At 39.4% G+C, this 20,152-nt stretch overlaps 1 protein-coding gene across 3 annotated transcripts in view; it reads right to left on the bottom strand.

The window, feature by feature from the left end:
* SMG6 (SMG6 nonsense mediated mRNA decay factor) overlaps positions 1–20,152 on the bottom strand; it is a 249,485-nt gene that overhangs the window by 91,425 nt on the left and 137,908 nt on the right. The gene's annotated exons all lie outside the window — the stretch shown is intronic.

Here is a 20,152-nt window from a genome sequence, read left to right as displayed (position 1 = left end):
GGATAACGAATGGGAAATTAAGGTTTAAAATATACAGGGTTCCTATTTGGAATGATGCAAATGTTTTGCTAATAGATGATGTTAATGGTAGTACAACATTGTGAATATAATTAACAGCACTGAAATATGTATCTGAATGTGATTGGAAGGGGAAATATTAGATTGTATATAAAGTTACAGAATAAATTAAAAAAAGAAATCCATGGAACTACACTACACAGTGGGCCTTAAGTGAAACCATGGACTATAGTTAATAGTAATTAACTATATGTTAAATGTTCCACACCAATGCAAGGTATTAATAACAGGGTGGTATATGGGAATCCTATTTTATGCATGATTGTTGGGTAAACCCACAACTCCTCTAATAAAGTGGAAAAAAATGGTGAAGATAAGTCACGCTCTATTTCTGGTCATACTAAGTAAACTGTACTGGACTAACCATCCCAACATAAATAGCTATAAAATACATGAGGCAACAGTTTTCAGGCAGTGGACAACAAACAGTAAAAGACTATGATTCTTTTTTTTTTTTTTTTAAAGATTTATTTTCTATTTCTCATCCCTTCTCTCCCCTACCCCCCGTTGTCTGCTCTCTGTGTCCATTTGCTGTGTGTTCTTTCTGTGTCCACTTGCATTCTTATCAGTGGCACTGGGAATCTGTGTCTCTTTTTTGTTGTGTCTGTCATCTTGCTGTGTCAGCTCTCCCTGTGTGCGGCACCACTCCTGGTAGGCTGCGCTTTTTTTGCACGGGGTGGCTCTCCTTGCAGGGAGCACTCCTTGCATGTGGGGCTACCCTATGTGGGGGACACCGTGTGGCACGGCACTTCTTGTGTGTGTCAGTACTGTGCGTGGGCCAGCTCACCACATGGGTCAGGAGGCCCTGGGTTTGAACCCTGGACCTCCCATGTGGTAGGTGGATGCTCTTATCAGTTGAGCCAAGTCCGCTTCCCAAAAGACTATGATTCTTGAGAGAAGAGAAACTCATGAAATAAGCCCACAATCACTCAGTCCTCTACAAAGGAACAATTTTCTTACCGTAACACAGTAAACTGGATCCCAAGAAAATTATGTTGGTTTTGCTTAGTTGAGGAGGCAGAGAGCAGACTTAACAACAGCTGAAGTGGCTAGAACCTATGGAATAAAGAATTGGATGGGAAGACTGTGCAAAGGAAGTGAAAATGCAAGTCCTCAGTGAATATGTGGATGATAGCTGGACTGTATATATGCAGGTCAGACCACCAGAGGCTTATCAGATGGCTGCTGCTTCAGAGTGGCAGAGTGGGAACAGAGGGAAGAGAGCCCCATGGGAATGGGGGAGCTGGAGGCCCAACTATACCAGAGTAAAGAGATTTTGTTAAAACCTCATAAATAACCTTGGCATCCAGCTAAGCCTCCAAAGAGGCCACACCTTAGGAATAAGGACCACATGCTCAAGTTAAACCTAATCTAAATCTGTACTAACAGTCTAAAACCCAGCCTGGCAAGATATGCAGGTGAGACAGAGCATGGGGATGGCTATCAACAAGTTATTTGGGTTTCTAAATATTTGTACTAATAATGGACAAAATCTAAGCCTACATAAGTTCATGATGATCAACCAGTATTTAAACTGCCTGCTAAAAAATAAAGAATATTCTCCAGAGGAAGATTTAAAAAAACCCATTCTCTATGACAAATTATTCACAATGTCCAGTGATTTTAAATAGAAACCACTAGACAGGAAGGAACAGGAAAATGCAGCCTACAGTCAACAGAAATCAAATATGAGATGGCCCAGATGTTGGAATTAGTAGGCAAGAATTGTAAAGAAGCTATTATAAATAAGTTAAAAAAACTAATGGAAAAGGTATTCAAAAGAGTAAAGGAAAAAGATTAAAGGAAAATATAGTCTTAATGAGTGAACAAACAGAAAATATCAGCAGAGAGAAAAGTAAATTATAAGAAAGAATAAAATAGAAATTCTTGAGCTGAAAAGTAAAATAATGAAATAAAAATTTCACTGGATGACTTTAACAGCAGATTGAAAATGGCAGAAAAGTCACTGAACTTGAAGACAGATCAATAGAAATTAAGTAATTTGAAGACTAGAGAGGAAAAAAGACAGAAAAAAAAAAACCAGTCTCATAAATGTGTGGGACTATATCAGAATTTCAAACACACATGCAAGTAAAGTACCAAACAGAGAAGAGACGGTGATTAAGGCAGAAAAAAAAATGTTTGAAAGACATTCCAAATTTGATGAAAAAAAAAAATCAATTTACTGACTTAAGATATTCAGTGAACCTCAAGGAAAATAAATGTAAGAAGAGTTGCACCTAGGCACATCTGAGTCAAACTTTTGAAAACCAAAGATAAAAAGAAAATCTTCAAAAAGGCCATATACTCACATACACATACAGGAAAAAAAAAAAAAGAAAGAAAAAAGAGTGAGCAAGAAGATACATTATATACAGAAGAATAAGAATGACTGCTGATTTTTCATGAGAAAACAATGGAAGCCAGATGAGTTTAAAACCACTTCTTGAAAGTGCTGAAAGGGAAAAAAAAAAAAGAAAAGAAAACACCTCGATCTAGAATTCTACATTCAGTAAAACGTATCCTTTAAAAACCTAATGGGAAGCGGACTTGGCCCAATGAATAGGGTGTCCACCTACCACATGGGAGGTCTGCAGTTCAAACTCTGGGCATCCTTGACCCGTGTGGAGCTGGCCCATGCGCAGTGCTGATGCGCGCAAGGAGTGCCATGCCACACAGGGGTGTCCCCCGTGTAGGGGAATCCCATGCACGAGGAGTGCGCCCCATAAGGAGAGCCACCCAGGGTGAAAGAAGGTGCAGCCTACCCAGGAATGGTGCAGCACACACGGAGAGCTGACACAACAAGATGATGGGACAAAAAGAAATACAGAGGGGAAACAGACTTGGCTCAGTGGTTAGGGAGTCCGTCTACCACATGGGAGGTCCGCGGTTCAAACCCCGGGCCTCCTTGACCGTGTGGAGCTGGCGCATGCGCAGTGCTGATCACGCAAGGAGTGCCCTGCCACACAGGGGTGTCCCCCGCGTAGGGGAGCCCCACGTGCAAGGAGTGCGCCCGTAAGGAGAGCCGCCCAGCGCGAAAGAAAGTGCAGCCTGCCCAGGAATGGCGCCGCCCACACTTCTTGTTCCACTGACGACAACAGAAGCGGACAAAGATACAAGACGAGCAAATATACACAGGAGAACAGACAACCGGGGGAGGGGGGGTGGATTAAATAAATAAATGAATCTTTAAAAAAAAAAAAAGAAATACAGATTCCCAGTGCCGCTGATAAGGATAGAAGTGGTCACAAAGGAACACAGAGCGAAAGGACAGAGAGAGCAGACAAGTGGGGGGGAGGGGAGAGAAATAAATAAAAAATAAATCTTTAAAAACAAAACAAAACAAAAACCTAAGATGAAAAATTTCAAAGTTTAAATAGTGACATTTCAGATAAATGAAGGCTGAGGGATTTGTTGCCGACAACCTGCTTATGTCCTTTAAGCTGAAGAGAAATGATACTAGATAGAAATTTAGATTTATAAGAAAGAGAGCACCAGTAGATAAGTAGATAAATATAAGACTTTTGTTTTTGTTCATAATTTACTTAAAAGCAACTAACTGTTTAAACAGAAATAGTAATGTGGGAAGGAAGGATATATAACGTATGAAAAGTAAAAAAAGACAACTGCACAAAAGAAGAGAGAATAGTGTAAATAGAATTACACCATTGTAGGTATTACATTTACGAAATGTGAAGCAGGAAAAAGGTGTTTAAGTGTAAAGGGGTACAATATTACCTCTAAATACATTTTGAAAAGTCAAGGATCCATATTGTTAGCCCTAGACCAACCAATGAAAAAAATAATTAAAAAGGGTATAGGGAAGTAGATGTGGCTCAGGCAAGTGAGCTCTCACCTACTACACGGGAGATCCGAGGTTTGGTTCCCGGTGCTTCCTGACCAGGGCGGCAAGCTGACACAAGATGATGCAAAAAGAGACACAAGAAGAAAAACATGAGAGACACAACAAAGCAGAGAATGGAGGTGGCTCAGGGGTATAGGCACCTTCCTCCCATATCAGAGGTCCTAGATTCAGTTCCTGGTGCCTCTCAAAGACACAGAACATAGCAAGTGTAAACAATGAGGCGAGGCAGTTGGAGAACTAAAAAAAATCTTAAAAAAAAAAAAAAAGCTTTATACAAGCATTGGAGAGGAAGTGGAGAAATAGGAACACTTATTCACTGCTGGTGGGAATGTAGAGTGGTACAAGTGCTGTGGAAGACAGTTTGCTTGTTCCTCAGGAAGCTAAATATATTTAACTACCATATGCTCTGGCAATCCAATTACTAGGTATGTACCCAGAAGAAATGAAAGCAGAGATGCAAACAGTTATTTGCACACTGATGTTCATAATGGCATTATTCACAATTGCCAAAAGATGGAAAAAACCCAAGTGTCTATCAACTGATGAATGGATAAACAAAATGTATATATACATATGATGGATAAACTGTAAGAAGTAGGAATGAAATCTTGATACATGTGACAACATGGATGAGCCTTGAGGACATTTAAGTTAAGTAAAATAAACCAGACACAAAAGGACAAATATTATATTGTATGCTCTCATTAATATGAACTAATTGCAACAAGCAAACTCATGCAATTAAAATCTAGAATATGAGTTACCAGGAGATAAAATAAGGGTAGAGAATGGGCAGCTGATGCTTAATTTGTACAGCACTTTTAATTAGGTTGATTGTAAATGTTTGGAAATAGGTGAGAGGCAATGGTAGCATATTATTCTAAGTGTAATTAACAGTGCTGAATTATATGTGTGACTGTGGTTGAAAGGGGAAGTTTAGCATCATGTTTGTCACTAGAAGGAAAGCTACAGGATGAAATATGGGATTGTATAATACAGTGAATCCTCTTGTGGACAATGAATGTGGTTAAAAGTACAAATAAAAGAATGTTCTTCCATGAACTAGAACAAATGTACATCATTATTACAAGGTGTTAATAATAGGGTGGAGGGAAGCAGATGTGGCCCAATGGATAGGGTATCTGCCTACCACACGGGAGGTCCAAGGTTCAAACCCAGGGCCTCCTGACCAGTGTGTTGACCTGGCCCACGGGCAGTGGTGATGCATGCAAGGAATGCCGTGCCACGCAGGGGTGTCCCCTGAGTACGAGAGACCCATGTGCAAGGAGTGTGCCCCGTATGGAGATCTGGCCAGTGGGAAAAAAGTGCAGCCTGCCCAGGAATGGTGCCACAAACATGGAGAGCTGATGCAGCAAGAGGACGCAACAAAACCAGACATGGATTCTGGGTGCCGCTGACACAAGCGGACACAGAAGAACACACAGCGAATGGACGCAGAAGGCAGAGAGCAGACATCTGGGGGGGGGGGGGGCCAGGAAGGGGAGAGAAATAAATAAAAAATAAATCTTAAAAAAATAAATAAAAATAATAATGTGGTATATGGGAAAAAATACACCTAATGCAAACTATGGACTATATTTAACCATAATCTTTTAATATTCTTTCATTAGTTATAAGGTACCACACCAATGCTAAGCATCAATAATAGGGGGTTTATGGGGTATAAATTTTTTTTTGTTGTTGTTGTTAGAGTAGGCAAAGGAGTAATGAGTTTATTAAGAAACAGAAGAAGAGTATAGTGTTCTAGACATGGCACTATGGGTGTGTGCATTAAAGAATTTAAGGACAATGCCATAGGGTAAAAGCAAGGGTGTAAAGAGTTTATTAAGAAACAAGAGGGAAGCGGATTTGGCTCAACTGATAGAGCATCTGCCTACCATATGGGAGGTCCAGGGTTCAAACCCAGGGCCTCCTGACCCATGTGGTGAGGCGGCCCACGTGTAGTGCTGAGGTGCGCTAGGAGTACCGTGTCATGCAGGGGTGTTCCTTGTGTAGGGGAGCCCCTGGGCAAGGAGTGTGCCCTGCAAGGAGAGCTGCCCCATGCAAAAAAAGCACAGCCTGCCTAGGAGTGGCATGGCACACATGGAGAGCTGACGCAGCAAGATGACACAACGAGAAGAGACACAGATTCCCGGACAAGAATGCAAGTGGACACAGAACACATAACGAGTGGACACAGAGAGCAGACAATGGGGCAGGGGAGGGAAAGGGAGAGGAAAAAAAATCTTAAAAAAAAAAAAGAAACAAGAGTACATAGTTCTAGACATGGACTGCGGGAGTGTTGCATAGTGAGAGGCTTTGGTTTGTTTCTGTTTGGAACAATGAAAATGTTCTAAAATTGTCTGGGGTGATGAATGCACACTCTGAAAGCCATTGATTGTATGCTTCAGAGGAACTGTTTGGTGTGTGAATATATCTCAATAAACTGCTTAAAAAAGAAAAGGCACAGTTTAGAACCCAAAAGTGGAAATGAAATACAACACTAAAAAATGTTCAATAAACCTGAAAGAAGGCAGGAAAAGAACCGTTCTGGGAACAAAAAAACAGAAGGAACAAATGGGAAAAAAAAGCAAGATGGAGACAAACTCAACATACCAATAATTTTTTTTTTTTAAGGTTTATTTCTTTATTTATTTCTCTCCCCTTCCCCACCCCACCCCGGTTGTCTGTTCTGTGTCTATTTGCTGCATCTTCTTTGTCTGCTTCTGTTGTTGCCAGCAGCGCGGGAATCTGTGTTTCTTTTTGTTGTGTTTTCTTGTTGTGTCAGCTCTCCATGTGTGTGGCGCCATTCCTGGGCAGGCTGCGCTTTCTTTCGTGCTGGGTGGCTCTGCTTACGGGGCGCACTCCTTGCGCGTGGGGCTCCCCTATGCGGGGGACACCCCTGCGTGGGGGACACCCCTGCGTGGCACGGCATTCCTTGCATGCATCAGTACTGCACATGGACCAGCTCTACGTGGGTCAAGGAGGCCCGGGGTTTGAACTGCGAACCTCCCATGTGGTAGATGGACGCCCTAACCACTGGGCCAAGTCTGCTGCCCCAATAATTTTATTGAGACTTACAGAAAAAAATTCCATGACCGTGGAGTAGGTCAAAGATTCCTTAAAATAGAAAAGGCACAAATCACAAACGAAAAATTTGAAACACTGAACTTCATAAAAATGAAAACTTTTGCTATTTAAGACTCTGTATAAAAGAAAAAAAGTCACACACTAGGGGAATATATTCACAGAACATCAATAGACAAGGATTTACACCCAGAATGTTTTTTAAGAATCTTATAACTAAATAAGAAGACAATTCAGTTTTTAAAAAAACGGGCAGGGAAGTGGACTTGGCCCAGTGGTTACGGTGTCCGCGGTTCAAACCCTGGGCCTCCTGACTGGTGTGGAACTGGCCCATGCTCAGTGCTGATGCATGCAAGGGGTGTCCCCTGCGTATGGGAGCCCTATGCGCAAGGAGTGCGCCCCATAAGGAGAGCCGCCCAGCACGAAAGAAAGCACAGCCTGCCCAAGAATGGCGCCGCACACATGGAGAGCTGACACAGCAAGATGATGCAATAAAAAGAAACCCAGATTCCTGGTTCCGCTGATAAGGATAGAAGTGGTCACAGAAGAACACACAGCTAATGGACACAGAGAGCAGACAACTGGGGCGGGGGGGGAGAGAAAAATGGGGGGGCGGATAATAGATTTGGGACACTTCCCAAATTACAATATATGAATATCCAATAAGCACATGAATAAACATCATTAATTAGAGAAATGTCATTTAAAACCAAAATGAGATACTACTTCATGTTTACTATAATGGCTGAAATTATAAAACCTAGAAATACCAAGTGTCGGGAAGGATGTGAAGCAACTAGAACTCTCTGAAATTCTTAGTGTGGGTATAAAATGGTGTAATCACTTTGGAAAACAGTTTGGCAGTTTAAGTTTTCTTTTAAAATGCAATTCCACTCCAAGAGAAATGAAAATATGTACACAAAAAAGATTCACTCACTAATATGCACAGCATCTTTATTCTTAATAGCTCCCAAATAAAAACAAATCATGTCTATTAACAGGTAAATGGATAAGTAAATTGTGGTATAGCCATATGATGGAATGCTCATCAGTAAAAGTATAAACTACTGACAAATACGACAACATGAACATGGATGGACGACTCAGACATTATGCTGTGTAAAAAAACAAAGACACAAAAGTATGATTCCATATTTACAAAATTCTAGAATAGAAAAACTAATCTATAGTGATAGAAATCAGACCAGTAGATGCTTGGGGGTAGAAAATAGGTTTGAGGAGACTGACTATAAATAGTGTATCCAGAAACATTTTAGGGAGATTATTTATATGTTTGTATATATGTAGGTTGGTAGGTAGAGAGGTAGAGAGGGAGACAGGCAGGTGTTTACTTAGCTAACCTTTAGGTTTTTAAGCTCAGCCCACTTCAGGTAGAATTAGGAAGACTACTTATATCCCAACAGCCCACTATACAAGAGTCACTGTTCACCTATGGGGAATCTTGTCTGCAAAGCTTGGGGTCCAGGACACCGTTCTAACCTGGTCTTAGAAGATGTATTACCATTACCCTTATTTTTGCCTTTGGACACACTGCCAAAATGACATGTCATCCATCCTGTTCAGGCCCTCTTAAAGCTCTCTTCAATGGTTTACCCCCAAAAAACAAGTTCTCTCTCCAAAGACTCATATATTAAACACTAAGGAGTCTTTAGATCTAGGGCATTCCAAAATTTGAAGAACATTCAACCCAGAGGGAGAGAAGTAGGTAATTCAACCTGAGTATTCTATTCTTCTCACATGATCTTTTATTTTTTTTTCAAAGATCCATTTTATTTATTGCCCTTCCCCCGTACCCCGCCACCTAGGCTCACTGTCTGCTGTGTCCATTTGCTGTGCATTCTTCTGTGTCTGCTTGTCTTCTCTTCTCATCTTCTCTTTAGGAGGCAGAGGGAGAGAGGCACTCAATCACTTATGCCACCTCAGCTCCCAGATCTGCTGCGTCTCTGTCTCTCCTCTGTGTCTCCCTTTGTTGCATCATCTTCCTTCACCAGCCCTCAGAGGTGCAGGCCATCAGTTCTCTGCACCATGGGCCAGCTTGCCTTCACCAGGAGGCCCTGGGAATCGAAACCTGGGCCTCCTGTATGGTAGACGGGAGCCCAACCGCTTGAGCCAAATCTGTTTTCCCCTCATATGATCTTTCACTTCTTTGTTCATCTTCAGGAAAATGTCTGGAAACAGATGATCTCCCTAAAACCTTGTCAATGGTTCCCCAAGCTCCCAGTGAGAAATTAAGTGCCCGGTGAAAATAAAAGAACTGTCAAAGCTGAAAGGAGAACAAGAAGCACTGAGTCAGTATGTTTGTTTGACTGATTTTACTATTCTATTTATATTTAATTAAGATTTTAGGCTCTTTAGTTAGATTTGATTGTGCCATTGGTAGTGCGTCATCTCAGGCAAGTTCTTCTTTACAGTTCACAATCTCATGGGGTATTTGAGAGATTTAAATGTGATAATGTAAAGCACTAAAACAGCTCTTCAAGCATGATAAACACTCAACAAATGTTAGATGTTTGGCTCAGGATCCTCTTGGTAAAAGAGATCCAGACATGTGACTTTTCATATATATTCAGAAAAAACATATTTATAGCATTTGATTATGACCTCTTTCTGAAGAGCTCAGAAAGTTGTCTGGCCACATGGAAGTAAAATATATGAACTCTGAGGTAATATGCTCTGAATTTCATAAGTTAAAGGTAGAATTAGGAAGACTACTTATATCTGGAATCTTTATTATTTTTATCTGGCCCCAAATCTTTGCCTGATGGTTACATACATAACAGCCAACCAAGTTCCTAAAAACAGTGGTGGAACCCAGACCATCATTGTCATCTGGGAACTTGTTAGAGATGCAATTCTCACTCTGTCCCCTCCCCACTAATCAGAAACTCTGGGGACAGGACCCAGCAACTGGTGTTTTTTTTTTTTTTTTTTTAAGGAGATACCAGGGATTGAACCCAGGACCTCATACATGGGAAGCAGGCACTTAACCATTGAGCTACATCAGCTCCCCAATGAAAGTTGTTTTTTTTTTCCCTTCATTTGTTTTGTTTTTAGGAGGTAACACGGATTGAACTTGGGACCTTTTATATGGGAAGCAGGTGCTCAACCACTTGAGCTACATCCACTCCCTTGCAAGTGGTGTTTTAACAAGTCCTTCAAGTGATTTTGATGAATCCTAAAATGGGAGAATTACTATGTTAGGACAAAAAGAATTCTTGAGTCACTGACCTATCCATAGCATGGGCATAAAGATAACTGAAATCAACAACACCTATTTGGGGAATAAGATTGATAAATTAAGCAGTAACTGATATAATCTGAAAGTAAAGGAGTAAAGGGTAATTAATAATTCTATAAATTTATAAACAATAAGAAGTGGGAAGTGGATGTAGCTCAGGCAACTGGGCTCCTGTCTACCACATGGGAGGTCGCTGCTTTGGATCCCAGTACCTCCTAAAGAAGACAGCTGGTGTGACAGGCAGGTGCAGTGAGCTGATGCAACAAAATGATGCGACAAGAGACATGAGGAGGAAAAACAGAATGAGAGACCCAACAAAGCAGGGGGTGGGTCAAGTGATTAGACACCTCCCTCCCACATCGGAGGTCCTGGGTTTAGCTCCCGATGCCTTCTAAACAAACAAGGAAGATGAACAGAGTCAGCAAGTGAAAAACAAGGGGTGGGGTAAAATAAAATTAAATAAAATCTTAAAAACAAATAATACAAGCACAGTTAGTGCCAAAGGGCCATTGGTGAACCAAATCACTAAACAAAGCTGCCACATCAAAGTGTTCTCTGAATACAAAGTGAGAAGAGGCAAAAACAGCAAAAAGTTTGAGTTTATAAAGTTACCTAGATATAAATCAGAAACTTTTCAAAACAGTGTAACTTTTACTAACTATACCCACCAAGGACTCCTTGGATTAAATAGAAAAAAAAAAAAAAAACAAAGAAAATGCATACAGTTCATTTCTAATATTTGGCTGGAAATGATTTTTTCCTTGGGATATCTATGGATTGACTGTTTGTGAAAACAAAGATCTTATCTAGCATAATGTGACAAAGGAAGATGTTCTTATTGCTTAGAAAATAGAACAAGCACTCTAGCTCTCCCTCAGAAGTTGTTACAAGATCCTGTCTCATTCAATATAAAAACAAGAACATCACCTGTACAAGGGTAACCAAAGAAAGTCCAAGCACTATTCATGAAGTTTTTACAAATTAAGAAAAAAATTTATGAGCATTCCAATGGTAAAATGGGCAAAGAACCTAAGGTAATTTATAATAAATATAATACCAACGTATTTATGCAAATACATGTATATATGTATACCAATACAATAGGTATATATATTTTTATTTAACCTTATAATTACTCGAAGAATGAAAATTGAAAACAATGAGATGTCATTTTTTGCCCATGGCAAAGCAACAAAAAATTATACTATTCAAGATTGTGAGGATGCTGAAAAACAGATACTTTTATATTCTGCAGTTTAAAAAATGCTAACCTTTTTGGAGAACAATTTGGTCTTATCTTTCAAAAGTCTTAAAAAATGTGCACACACTTCTGATCCTGTAATTCTACTTTGAAAATTTGTCCTTATGAAATATATATGGAAATATTTATTGATAATATTATCTGATATGGTATCATTTATAAAACTGTAAAGTCAATAAACTCATAAAATATCTAATGACTGAAGGTTAAACAAATATTACAGTATATCCATGAAAATAAATATTATGCAGCCATTTAAAAACACATGTTATAGATCAACATGGAAATTTATTCAGGCTATATTTACTGCTAAGTGAATTAAGTAGATTACAGAACACTACATATAGTTTGATTCAATTTCTATACTTAAAAAAAAAAAACAAATAAAAACCAGCCTCACATATATGCATGCATGCATGCATCCAGGTTGGAAAGATAAGAGAACAAGGTGTTAACAGTGGCTATCTCTGGGTGGTAATCAAATAAATCTCTTATTTTCTTTTAGGTTAATATTGGTTTTCCTAAAATGAAGATCCATTTTATAATTAAAAGATTTTTAATAACAATAAATCTAAAAAGCTTGGACTTCTGAGGTTAAATAAATCTACTTCCAATATTCCAACTAAAGTGATCAAAGAGAAGACACAAAGAGTATGTTGCCCACTAGAATGGGTGCTCCATGGTGCCCCTTTGGCTCTTGTGTTCACAGCTATGGTCATTGTGCCTAAAATAGTGGACACATGGCAGACAGTAAATAACTATTAAATGGTAAACATGCCATCCATATGCCATAAAGCATAAAGAATTGCTGACATAGGGACAGAGTATGGCTAGAAGCAGGTAATTAAGAGTCAGTTTAGGGAAGCGGATGTGGCTCAACTGATAAGAGCATCCCATGCGAAAAGTGCAGCCCACTCAGGAGTGGCGCCGCACACACGAAGAGCTGACACAACAACAACAAAAAAAGACAGATTCCCATGCTGTCTGACGAGAATGCAAGAGGACATAGAAGAACACACAGCAAATGGACACAAGAGAGCAGACAAGGGGGCAGGGGGAAGGGGAGAGAAATAAAAATAAATACATCTTAAAAAAAAAGAGTCAGTTTATATTTCTCATCTCAAGAAAGCAACAGAGTGTCTTTGTTTGATGTTAGCATATAGATATGCAATTGATTTTTTTATACCAACCTTATATCCAACAACTTTGCCTAAATCACTTAATATATAGTTTTTTGAGGTACTGGGGGCACAGGGATTCAACCCGGGACCTCATATGTAGGAAGCTGGTGCTCAAGAACTAGATAACCTCGGCTTCCCTGAGTTGGTTTTTTTGTTTTTGCTTTTTCAGAAGGCACCAGAATCTGAACCCGGGACCTCCCATGTGGGAGGTGGGTGCTCAATTGCTTGAGCCACATCAGGTCCCTTAATACTTTTAATAATTTTTTTTTTGGGATGGGGGAGCTAGCTCTGGTATAGGGGCATAAATTCATTTATTGAAATTGTACAAAACCTGGTTCCCTCTCCTCCTTCAGGCTGGTGACTTGGTAATACATTTATATCAACCAGCTAAAGGACTGAGAAAGAGATTCTAAATAATGTAGACAATGAACGTATTAAGTGAGACCCAACCTAACTTGTTTTGGAGCAAATTCAGACCTGAATAAACTTGTCTTTGTTCAAAGAAATATTAAATGGTCAGAATTAGATTGTAGAAACCCAAGTTGTAGCCAATGAAAAGAGCTTGCAAATAAAAGAGGAAGAACATATCTTGCAAAGAGACAGTCAAAAGTATACAAAAGGTTGCTAGATGGTGGCAGACTTGGCCCAGTGGTTAGGGTGTCCATCTACCACATGGGAGGTCCGCGGTTCAAACCCCGGGCCTCCTTGACCCGTGTGCAGCTGGCCCATGCACAGTGCTGATGCACGCAAGGAGTGCTGTGCCACGCAGGGGTGTCCCCATGTAGGGGAGCCCCACGCGCAAGGAGTGCGCCCCGTAAGGAGAGCCACCCAGCGTGAAAGAAAGTGCAGCCTGCCCAGGAATGGTGCTGCACACACGGAGAGCTGACACAACAAGATGATGCAACAAAAAGAAACACAGATTCCTGTGCCGCTGACAACAACAGAAGCGGACAAAGAAGCAACAAATAGACACAGAGAACAGACAACTGGGGTGGGGGGGGGAAGGGAAGAGAAATAAATAAATAAATCTTTAAAATAAAATAAAATAAAATAAAAAGTTACTAGATGAAAAAGAAGAGGGAGGAGATGTGTGGCTCAAGTGGTTGAGCACGTGCCTCCCAGATGGGAGGTTGCAGGTTTGGTTTCCAGTACCTCCTGAAAAAACAAACAAAACAAATAAACAACAAATAACAATGTAATGTAAGGGAACAAATGGCAGTCTTAAAAGTGAATTAGAAGCAGTAAAGAGTAGAATCATCCCAATAAAAATTTAAGAGTTATGCATAGCACAAACTTGAGAAGGCCTCCTAGAATGCAGAGGCAAAGGAAAAAGAGATTAAAATGTTGAGAAAAAAGAAAATATGGAGGACAATGACTTAATATATAAGGAAAACAAAAATTACTGAAGAAAAGGACAGAACAAACAGCATAAGCAATCAGAGACATCAAAGTTTTCTGATCCAAAGATAGAACTGAATCTGCATTTTAAAAAAGCTCATTAAGTACCATGAAAAATTAAAGTATGAAGACCAAGATTTAAACAAATCCTAATCCTAATACAATTTGAAAGTTAAGGTTAAAAAAAGTTGTAAGATACTCATAGTGAACCAAAAATAAACAAATAATAGTTTATCTATAAAGAGACAAAATTTAGACTTTTCCTCAATTTTCCCTAACCATAAATGCTAGAAAGCAATAGTAATAATATCTATAATTTTAAGGGAAGGAAAGATTTGCCCAAGCTGTCATTCACAGGCAAGGGCAAAAGAATAATCTCAAAATATAAGTGTTCAAAAAGTAGTCATGGGGGAGCAGGTATGGCTCAAGCAGTTGAGCACCTACTTCCCACATGGGAGATCATGGGTTCGGCTCCTATATCTCCTAAAAACAAAAAAACAAAACAACAAACGAACGAAAAAAACAATTCAGGGGAACAGATGTGGCTCAGTGGTCGAGCGCCAGCTTCCCACATAGAAGGTTTTGAGTTCAATCCCTGGCCCCAGTACCTAAAAAAGAAAAAGCAGTCATGAAGAATGTCCTTGATAAATTATTTAATGAAAAGATGAAAAGAGCAAAGTGAGGAAGAGAATGTATATCACATTCCCATTTTGATTATATGTATAGAAATGTTTCAATGGGCTAGAAAACAACCTAAAAAAGATAAATATCAAATTGTTAAGTGTTTATCCCTGAGGAACAGTGATAGTGTCTGGAGGGAGGCTTTTTTTTTTTAAAAAAAAAGATTGGTTTGTTTTATTCCCCTCCCCATGTTGCCTGCTCGGTGTCCATTCACTGTGTGTTCTTCTGTGACCGCTTCTATCCTTATCAGTGGTACTGGGAATCTGTGTTTCCTTTTGTTGTGTCATCTTGTTGTATAAGCTCTCCATTTATGTGGTGCCATTCTTGGGCAGGCTGCACTGTCTTTTGCACTGGGCGGCTCTGCTTATGGCGCGCACTCCTTGCGCGTGGGGCTCCCTACGTGGGGACACCCCTGCGTGGGGACACTCCTGCATGGCATGGCACTCCTTGCGCGCATCAGCATTGCGCATGGGCCAGCTCCACACGGGTCAAGGAGGCCTGGGGTTTGAACCGTGGACTTCCCATGCGGTAGGCGGATGCTCTATCCAAGTCTGCTTCCTGGAGGGTGGCTTTTGACTTCATATATTATGACTTGTTAGATTCTTTTCCATGAGTATGTTTATTACTATTATATATTTTTTAAAAGCTGTAATTTTTAAAAAAGCATCCATGGCATCCTTGCTGAAAAAAAAAATTCCTCAATGTTACATCTGAATAACAGAGATAAACAGAGATAAAGAATATAACAGGAAAGCAATGGCATAAGAAGACTGATGGTCTCACATAGACATTTCTACACCAATGTTTATGGCACAATAGATAAAAGGGGAAAACAATCCAAGTGTCCCTGAACAAAATGAATGGATAAATAGAATATGGAACATACATACAATGGAATATTATTTGGCCATAAGAATGACATTATGAGACATGTGGCAATATGGAAGAACATTGAAAACATTATGCTCAGCGAAATAAGCAAGGCATGATAAGAGCAAATATTGCATAATACCACTTATAAGAGATGACTTGAAATAGAAAATTCAGAGATAGAAAACAGATTAGGGAAACGGACTTGGCCCAGTGGTTAGGGCGTCCATCTACCACATGGGAGGTCCACGGTTCAAACCCCGGGCCTCCTTGACCCGTGTGGAACTGGCCCATGCGCAGTGCTGATGCGTGCAAGGAGTACCCTGCCACGCAGGGGTGTCCCCTGCTAGGGGAGCCCCACGCGCAAGGAGTGCACCCGTAAGGAGAGCCACCCAGCGCGAAAGAAAGTGCAGCCTGCCCAGGAATGGCGCCGCCCACACTTCCCGTGCCGCTGATGACAACAGAAGCGGACAAAGAAACAAGACACGACAAATAGACACAGAGAACAGACAACAGGGGGAGGGGTGGAAATTAAATAAATAAATCTTAAAAAAAAAAAAAAAAAAAGATGACACAACAAAAAGAAACACAGATTCCCGAGCCGCTCACAACAACAGAAGCCGACAAAAAAGATGCAGCAAATAGACACAAAGAACAGACAACCAGGGTGGGGGGGGGGGGAAGGGGAGAGAAATAAATAAATAAATCTTAAAAAAAAAAAAGAAAACAGATTAGAGGTTACTGGGATGGGGGAATGAGGGAAAGTGGAGTGTTTGCAAATAAAAAGACAGATGGTGAGCAATGAAATGTTTAATTCTAAGTAATTGTCAATTTAGAAACAAAGTGCAATTGTGTGAAAAAGGAAATATATTGTAAACAGTCCCAATTTCTACTAAATATGGGATATATTTTTTTCATAATGTTGATACTATGTGTAATATAGGATCAAGTATGTTTTTCAAAAAATTAAGTCACTTATAGCACTTAAAATATTTTTAGAACCACTAAACAACACAGACAATAACTTTCTCCAAACACAGGTAATTCTCCCCAAACTAAAGATATGTATAAAGCAGCAGGTGTATATAAAATATGTATAAAAAGATGCAGACAGAATATCTGCAACTGCCAGCAAAATATTTCCATTCATCTGCCCCAAGGGATCTAAGCTCCCTCTCAATTAGAAGTAGAATGGGGGAAGCGGATTGGCTTAAGTGATTGAGCTCCTGCCTACCACATGGGAGGTCTAGGTCATGTTTTTGGTTCCCAGTGCCTCGACAAGAGAAGCAAGACAGAGAGCTGGTGTGACGGGATGGCGTGGTGAGCTGATGCAACAAGGAGACACAAAGAGAGACACAACAAAGCAGGGAGTGGAGGTGGCGCAAGCAATTGAGTGCCTCTCCTCCACATGGGAGGTCCTGGGTTTGGTTCCCAGTGCCTCCTAAAGAGAAGATGAGCAGTTACAGAGAGTACACAGCAAATCCAAATGAGGGGGGAGTGAATAAGTAAAAAGTAAATAAACCTTAAAAAAAAAAAAAATAGCACAGTAGGCATCACCATCCCCAAATCCTCAAGATTGGTGAATGAACAATGGACTAAAGAAGACATTATTATTCTACTACAGACTTATTATTATTTTAGCAATGGAAGAACTCTTACTGATATAAAGGCAGTGGACACCAGAGTTCCTGAGGGATGGGAGAGGGAAGAACAGGTGTAATATGGGGGCATTTTCGGGACCCTGAGCTGTCCTACATGACACTGCAGTGACAGATACAAGCCATTGTATGTTTTGTCATAACCTACAAAATTGTGTGGGACAGAGTGTAAACCATAATGTAAACTGTAATCCATGGTTAGTAGCAATGCTTCAATATGTGTTCATCAATTTTAACAAATGTACCATTCTAATGAGGGATGATGTTGATGTGGGAAAGTGTGGGATGGGGAGAGAGTGGGGTATATGGGAATCCATTATATTTTTTTAAGTAACATTTATGTAATCTGAAGTTTCTTTAAAAATAAAAACAATTAATTTTTAAAAAGCCATATACTGAATGATCCCAATTTTATGGAGGGAAAAGGATAAGTACACACACATAAGCACAGGGGGGAAAAAGACATATACCAAACTATTCACACTGGATAATTTTAGGTGGTAAGTTTATATAGGGTTTTATTTTCTTGTGTGTTTTTCTGTATTTTCTATAAAAACGTATCTTCTGTATTAATATGTACAATAAACAACATGGGGTCAATGTCATTTAGCAAACGAACAAGCCAAAAAGCCAGGTATTCCAAAAGATGGACAATTTAAGCTTCATCTTTAACCCTATCTATATATTTTATTAATGACAATGTTTCCTGGGACCCTACATTCAGACATACCTAAGACAGTTCTTGGTCAGACAATATTGGGAGGAAGACAAAGAAAAGCACACAGATTAATTTACAAGGGATACTAAAATGAGGATCATGTTTACCTATTTATGATATAAATGCTTTGGCATCTATCGAATAACTAGAACTTTAGAGCCCAAGGAAAGACAGGGCCTGTCACTAGATAGATTCTTGTTTTAGTAACTGTAGCAGTTTGATATTTATGAATTCCAAAATAAAAGATATTTGATTATATTTGTAAACTTGTCTGTTTCTCTGGGCATAATACCCTCTGAATGTATTAGATTCAACTGAGATGTCTGATTAAATTATGTTAAGTTTAGGGCTTTGATTCAACCACATCATTAGAGTGTGACTCAGTATTGAGTCCCAGGCTCCTAGGGCTGATAAAACAGACTCTTACACGAAAGTAGATACACAGAGGATCCTGAGGCCCCAGGAAGAGAGATGAACCTCACAGTTTACAGCTGACCTTGTGAAGAGACCAGAGCAGCTGAGCCTGGAAAGAAACGAGCCCTGGGAAAAAGAGATGATTCTTATGCCAGCCTATGCTGAGACCACGGAGACTTAAGAGCAAAGAGGAAGGCTGAACCCTATCACCCGCCATCTTGTGTCAACATGTGGCAACAGACTTTGGGTGAGAAAGTACCTCTTAAGTAATTTTGAGTTGGACTCTTTAGGACCTTGTGACTGTAAACTTCTACCCCAAATAAATACCCTTTATAAAAGCCAACAGATTTCTGGTACTTTGCATCAGTACCCCTTTGGCTGGCTAATATAGTAACATCTACAGTCACATGCATATATTTTGAAGATGATAATTAAGCGCTCTTGATATTCATTTAAGAACAACATGAAATTTATTCAACATCCTTCCCCTAAAACAGCCTCCTTCTTATCATTTTCCCACTTTTGCCTACAGGATTGTTGGAGTTTCAATGAGATGAATGTTTATAAAGAGCCCAGCATAGTGACAGAAACATAATCAGTGATTGAAAAAGCTTAACTTCATTATTAGGTTCTATTACTTTCTTAGTCACTTAAGCTGCAAAATGCAGCAGAAAGGACATGAAGTTTTATTTTTTTTGCTTTCAGGGTGGCTGTTTATTACCTTTTTAAAAATTTGTCATTATGAAAAATTTCATACATATACAAAAGTAGACTACTATAATGAATTCAATGGGCTCATTATTCAAATTCAACAGTTATCAACAGTTGGCCAATTTTGTTTCATTTATAGTCCTATCCACCATTCTCCTCCAGATTATTTTGAAGCAACTCCTAGACATAAAATTATTAATCAGAACATGGTGTTTTGAAGTCGTACAGACAAGGGATCTAATTCTATATGTCCTTACTAGCTACATGACCTTGAGTAAACTACTTGATCTCACAGAGACTGAATTTAGGTGCCTAGCAGCCACTCAATGAATGCAAAATAACTTTCTTGCCCCTAGTCTGCTCTAATTGGTTTAAGCATCAGTGATGCTTCTCTCAAAATATAATCATCTTCCCCCCATTGCTTATATCCTATTCTGTTTTTTAAATAAAATTTTGTTGAAGTATATCATTTATACATGAACATAATACACAATAAATATACAGTACAATTTGTGAATTTACAAAACGAACATGCATTTCATCATACAAGGTTCCCAAATATCTCCCCACCACCAACCTTGCATTGTTGTGAAACATTTGTTACAAACTATGAAAAAAGCACTGTCGAAGTATTACTACTAACTATAGCCCCTATCTTACATTTGGTGTATTTCTCCCCCAACCCACCTGATTATTAACACCATATATTAATATTATGTATTTGCTATCGTTCAGGAGAAAATGTTCTCCTATTTGTCCATCATTCACCACTGGATTCTGTGTGTTATAATGTCCCACACTTTGTATAATCTATTCAAAGTGTATACTCATTGGCTCTCATTTTCATTACAGAGCTGTTCTGTCATCACCTCCACTTTAGAATGTTTTCATTACTCCAAAAAGAAAAATCACATACCCTCTTATATATCCCCATTGTTATCCTGTAGTATTAAAAAAAATCTGTCATTGAT

The sequence above is a fragment of the Dasypus novemcinctus genome, chromosome 21, assembly GCF_030445035.2.
Source record: "Dasypus novemcinctus isolate mDasNov1 chromosome 21, mDasNov1.1.hap2, whole genome shotgun sequence".
Lineage (NCBI taxonomy): Eukaryota > Metazoa > Chordata > Mammalia > Cingulata > Dasypodidae > Dasypus > Dasypus novemcinctus.
Note: the sequence above shows the minus strand (reverse complement) of the source record. Positions and strands in the feature narration are given on the sequence as shown.